This window comes from Sorex fumeus, unplaced genomic scaffold (genome assembly GCF_029834395.1).
Source record: "Sorex fumeus unplaced genomic scaffold, SorFum_2.1 ptg000006l, whole genome shotgun sequence".
In the NCBI taxonomy this organism is placed as follows: domain Eukaryota; kingdom Metazoa; phylum Chordata; class Mammalia; order Eulipotyphla; family Soricidae; genus Sorex; species Sorex fumeus.
This window is the reverse complement of record NW_026606063.1, coordinates 67554270-67560558: the sequence shown is the minus strand read 5'-3', so window position 1 is coordinate 67560558 and position 6289 is coordinate 67554270. Positions and strand designations below refer to the sequence as shown.

At 43.5% G+C, this 6289-nt stretch overlaps 1 pseudogene; it reads left to right on the top strand.

Annotated features, from left to right (window-relative positions):
- Positions 1-5619: 5619 nt before the first annotated feature.
- On the top strand, positions 5620-6289 carry LOC130035433 (high mobility group protein B1-like; annotated as a pseudogene).

The window sequence follows — 6289 nt, the reverse complement described above, 5'->3', positions numbered from 1 at the left end:
GTTTAGCAGAGAGAAAACAAAAATGTGGAATGTAGATTTGGACTTTTTCTATTAAAATTGGTTAAAATTTGATTTATAGATGTCAAAACACACTAAAGTTACCCTTTGTAGTAAATAAAATCTAAAGAGACTCAATATTTTTGCAAAATGGTTTTTATTGACTTACTACTGCATAAAATATAAAACTAATAAGGACTTCTGAAGATAATGAATTTCAGACACTTATATTTACTCTAGAGTTTCAAGTGTCTTAGAAGCAGTAAACACAGTCACTGTGATCAATTGTATATTCCTTGTGAGGTGATTTTATTTTATTAAGGCAAAGACTTTATTGTGCTTAATCACACATTACATAAAATAGTACACATAAACAAATTTATTCTTAGACCATAGATACAAAAACCATCATTTACATATAATAATAATTAATAAATCAAGAAATGTATGGGGTGAGGCAGTGAGTCAGGGAGGCTGGAGGAGGGCCACACAGTGACCCCGCTGACATCTAAGTGGGCAAGCAAAGAGGACACCCCCTATATTAATACCTGGAAATTCATTCATTCAGTCAGAATTTTCTAATCAGAGAACAAACAAGTTAACCACTCCTTCTACAATAAACCAAGGATAAACACTAAGGCTCTTTTCCTCAGCAATCAGAACAGAAAAGTGTTGAGGATGAAGAGAGTAGCGAAGTTCCCCACCCCCTCCATTCAACATACTTCCATGAGGTGCCCCTGAGGTAGATCCTGCTCAGAGGATACCAGTGTGTGAATATCATCTCAGGCTCCCTCACACGAACACACAGGATGGGGCTGACACCATACACACAGGATTCTCACACTCTGAGAGGCTGGAGATTGAAAGTCAACACCAAGAATAACTTCCCCTGAGGCCCTCCTCCCATCAGCAGGGCCCCCTCTCTCCTATTGTCCAACAGGCCACTCCTGGGTGGGATGCCTGTGTGAGCAGATGGGGGTCCCTGGTGCCTCTATACTCTCACCTATTTCCATTCCCCCTCCTGTGATGTCATTTTCCCTCAACTGACTCTACAGCTCTATCTCCAATTATGAGCCAGTCCAGAGCAGACAGGACTGGACTTCTGTGACTCTTTATTGTATTTATTTATTAAATTATTGTTATTAAATCACCATGAGATACACAGTGACAAAGTTGTGGATGATCGAGTTTCAGTCATACAATATTCAAACAGGCATCCTTCACCACTGTACATTTCCCTCCACCAATGACAACGAGATTTCAATCCCCAAAGCAGAAAATGGTGAATATCTAGCTCCAATTCAGTCTCTTAACAGTTTTTATATTTTCCCATCACACCCATACAGCCCCCTGTGCCTGCCCACAACAGCCCTGGTACTGTCTCAGTAATTGCTAAGAAAAAGCACCCCCAGGCCTTCTTACTTGTGAGATCTTTGCGCCATCTAGTGGCTACTGTTTAATACAGCAACAGATAGTTTTCCAGGATTGGTGCTTCCTGTGATCTGGGGGGGATCCAGGGAGAATTTCCTAAAGTATTTGGAATAGACAATATAAAGTTTGTCACCAAAGTTGACTGAGTTTAAATTTACCTGGCTAAAGCCAATTATACCTGTTGGTACCTGCAATCTCGGTGAGAGAAAATGAGATCAAGAGACACAAAGCAAAACAACAAACACACACATACAAGAAGTGTCCAAGCTTGAGGGGGTCCTGGGTGGTCCCAGTGAGCTCATAGGAAGCCATTTATTCAACGTGATGTAGCTCTCCCGCCCTGGGTCCCAACAAGTGAGTCAGTGTTTAAGTTGGCAGGGACATTAGAACAGTTAGTGATCACATCCATATTCAGTGGGTGCATGAGGAGCAGAGGCTGGAGTGTCTCACAGGCACCTTAAAATACAAAGACTAGATACTTTCCAATTCTATTTCTGCCCATAATGCCTTCTACTGCTCAACAACCTTAAACTGTTTTATTCTCGCTTCTCTGGAAGTTCCTGTGGTTCCATTGGGTACATTTTCCTATTCCCAATTATAAATGTAAGACCTAAACTGTTTTACTCAGGGACTATTTCACCATGGGGATTTTTGCTGAGGGGACAGTTTCTCACTAAACTATATGGGTAATACAAAGTAATGCATATCCTCAATAAACTGGTAAAATAGCTTGGGATAAATGACAATTTGGTGACCAAGAGTTCAGAGGAGATGTCAGTCACAGATAGGTAAGTCCTACGTGCTAGGATCCCAGAAGCCGACATGGGTGTGATTTTGGAAGAGACAGGAGTGTCTCAGAAATGAGGAGGAGTCTGTAAGGATAATGGCACACGTGTGGATGGGTTGGCAGGAAGCAGAGGGCTCCTGGGTCCTCCCTAGAGTGACTATTCCATCCTTATTCCACGTCCCAGGATAACCCTGACCAGCTCTGAGAATCACAGTGGATGCACCACTGAGGAGGCCTTGGGGTCATGAATTCTAGACCAAGACCAATGAAGTTTATTATTATGACTCCATGAAAGATCAGGGAACCATTCAACCACTATTACCCATAATGCTTTTTCAGTGTGTTAGAATTCAATCACGGAACTACATACATGGGAAACACGTTTTCTATATCAGAAATATATATGCCTGGTCCTAGAATGATTTCGGTGCTTGTGCTTTTCCAATGCTCCTAGTGGTGAGACTTCAAATGCAACTAGTGTAACTAAGTAGTGGCTTTACATTTGAGTTAATTACAATTTTAAACTCTATGTTAGATTGTGTCTTAAATGTAACCATGTCTATACAACTTTGTTGTGCAGTAATATTTCACTGGTAATGGTGCATTTGAAAGAAACAATAAACAACTCCAGGACAACCATGCTCCCTCTTGTTAGTCACAGAGTCAGCCCCGTGCTCAAGTCTCCAAACTGGGGTGTCAGAGACCAACATGGATAAATCACATGATGAGTAACTGTAACCTGCCCTCATATGTGCTGCTTCCTGTAGGGGTAGAGACCCTCTCTCTTGGGGACATGGAGAAAGAAACTGTAGACTTCCTGGTGGTATGTAATATTGCCACTGCATTACATAGATGGAAAATAAGCACAAGGAAACGAATGTAAACTCTGTCCCACCCTCTTGTCTTTGCAGGAGTTATGGTTCCTGTTCCAACAGGGCTGGGAGAGTTGTCTTTGTTGTTGAGGATGAAGGACTTTTACAAAGATGATTACTGAACGTTTATTGGGCGTTTCTTTATAAGTTTCTAAGAAGGCAGTTAGGCTATTAATTTTTATCTGGCTATTTTAAAAATTGATACTTGTTATAACATATGATTTTACCTTTACCCAGCAATGTTCTCAGCTCTCTGCCCCACATGCCATTCTGTCCAGCCTCATGAAGGGTAGGTCCCCACAGAGGGTCTATGTGAGCCAGGTGGGAGTGGGACACAGCTCTGTACTCAGAGTGTCATGGGGGTTCTGGAACCCTGAAACTCAGCAGGTGCTGGGCAGGACCTGGAGGACTTGGATCCTCTCTAGAGCCTAGCTTAGGGACAGGGTCTATCATGAGACTTTTCTGACTAGAGCAGAACAGGGTCGCAGGGTCAGCTTGGTCCCTAGACAAAACCACCCTCAGTCAATTGCCAGTTTCCATTTGGACTCCAGTGAGGGAGATTTCCTGCCTGCCTCTGTATTCCACATGCCACAAGGATTCCATTGTTAGGGGATTGTGTCTGTCCTAGTGAGCAAGCATCAGAGAAACTGTTACTCTACAATCTGCTTTAGAACTACCAGTGACCAAGGGCAGGAATGAGTGAAACCAGGATCCCACTCTGAAGGTACCAGGACCCCTGTGTGAGCAGGATGAAGTGGGGCCTGTGAGTTCAGGGCAGGGAGTCAGAGTGACATACTGGAATCTCCATCAGAGTCACAGAGGGGAAGCCCTGGAGGTGCAGGTGGAGGAGATGAGAGGGGATGGGAAGGGAGGCATATGATGTTGGAGTGAATCAGTTATATTTATTTGCTTTTTTGTTTGGGATTTTTTTTTTCGCTGCACCTGGCAATTCTCAGGGTTTATTCCTGTCTTAGGGATCACTCCTGCATGGGAACACTACAGGATGTCTGCTCTCCAACCCGGGTCAACCACATGCAAAGCAAGTACCTTACCTGCTGTACCATCCTTCGACCCCACATAAAGCATTTTTCTATAAAATGTACATCACACAGTAAATTATATTATGCTTTAATATTTTCTTAAAGTCGTGTCAACTTTATGCTAATTAGGTGGTATTTTTACCATACAAATGGGCTGCACTAGAATCCAGACACAGAAACTGAACTCTAGGGAGTTCCTGTGTTGATTGTGTCACCAAGGTCTTGCTGGTGCTATTGATGTGCTAGAGCAGGCAGGGCTGTGACACTGCTCGAGCTGAACCAAGGTCTCATCTCAGTGCCCGGGTCACAGGCACCTGTCCCTGAGCCCCACATTCCCGTTCTCAGCTGGAGCCAGAGCCCAGGGTCTGGGGAACTCAGAGCCCGTGTTCAGGGAACAGCAACTCCATGGCCCAGGGGCTTCCTGCCCACAGGCTGGGACCAGTTTGGCAAAGGCTCTGTTGGTCTGTACTTAGGGAAAGCGGGAAACAAAACAAAAAATGCAGATCAGGGTGTCTGTCTTTTGTAAAGTGGTCAACAATTTCCCCATCAATGTCACCCCATTTAAAAAATTTTAATTAGTGAAATACCATGAAGTACAGTTTTAAACTTACAAATTTTTGTGCTTGGGTTTCAATTATACAATGATCAAGTACCCATCCCTCCACCAGTGCCTGTTCTCCACCACCACTGATCCCAGTATCCCTCCCACCCCCCATCCCACCCATCCCACCCTGCCTCTGTGGCAGGGCATTCCATTTTGTTCTCTCTCTCCTATTGGGTGCTGTGGTTTGCAAAAGAGGCATTGAGTGGCAATCATGTTTGGTCAATATTCTACTTTCAGCATACTTCTCCCATCCTGGGAGGATCCTCCCAACACCCTTTATTTGGTGCTCCCTCCTCTATCTGAGCTGCCATTTCACCTAGCATGTGAGCCTGGCCCCCAAGCTGTCAGTCCATATTTTATGTTCACATTCTAGGGATACAAATCCAAGGAAAATCAACATTGCTAGATAAAATCATGGGCTTTTGGGCAACAAGACTGGGAAAAGATCATCAATAATGTGGAATTTATTAAGGTAGCAATAGTTTCCATAGATTTACATTCCCTTTGAGAGCGTCAAGGCCTGGCCATGCAGGGAAGCTCAGGCACTGTAATCCAGGGTATTTCCCATGAGGCCTTGGAATAAGACTTTGGTGTAAGTACAGGGTGTTGACCTTTCCTTTTCTATATTTACTTTTTACTTACTTGAATTCCCCACCACCACACCCCACAGACATTGAAATGAAATTTACACCCTTGTACAACTTCAAGGGTATCCAGAATAGTATACCATGGTTCCTGTCACTAAAATTTCTTTGGTTCCCATTAAGATTTTAGGATCAAAATCCCTCAGTCAGGCAGTACATTGAGCTCCATAGAGACAGCGCCGGGGAAAGTGAGAGCCGGAAGGGCACTGGGCTACTCTGTACCTCTCTGAGGAAAATAATAAGCATGGGCAAAGGAGATCCTAAGAAGCCAAGAGGCAAAATGTCATATATGCATTCTTTGTGCAAACTTGCCCGGAGGGGCACAAGAAGAAGCACCCAGATGCTTCTGTCAACTTTTCAGAGTTGACAGTGTTCAGAGAGGTGGAATACTATGTCTGCTAAAGAGAAAGGAAAATTTGAAGACATGGCAAAGGCTGACAAGGCCCGTTTTGAAAGAGAAACGAAAACTTATATCCCTCCTAAAGAGGAAACAAAAGAGAAGTTAAAGGATCCCAATGCACTCAAGAGGCCTCCTTCGACCGTTTCTTTGTTTTGTTCTGAGTATCGCCCAAAAATCAAAGGAGAGCATCCTGGTCTGTCTATTGATGATGTTACAAAGAAACTGGGAGAGATGTGGAACAACACTGCTGCAGATGATAAGCAGCCTTACGAAAAGAAGGCTGCCAAGCTGAAGGAGAAATACGAAAAGGATACTGCTGGATACCGAGCTAAAGGAAAGCCTGATGTGGCCAAGAAGGGAGCTGTTAAAGCTGAAAAGAGCAAGAAAAAGAAGGAAGAGGAGGAAGATGAAGAAGATAAAGAGGATGAGGAAGAAGAGAAGGATAAAGAAGACAAAGATGAAGAAGATGATGATGATGAATGAGTCAGTTCTAGCGCAATTTTTTTTTCTTGTC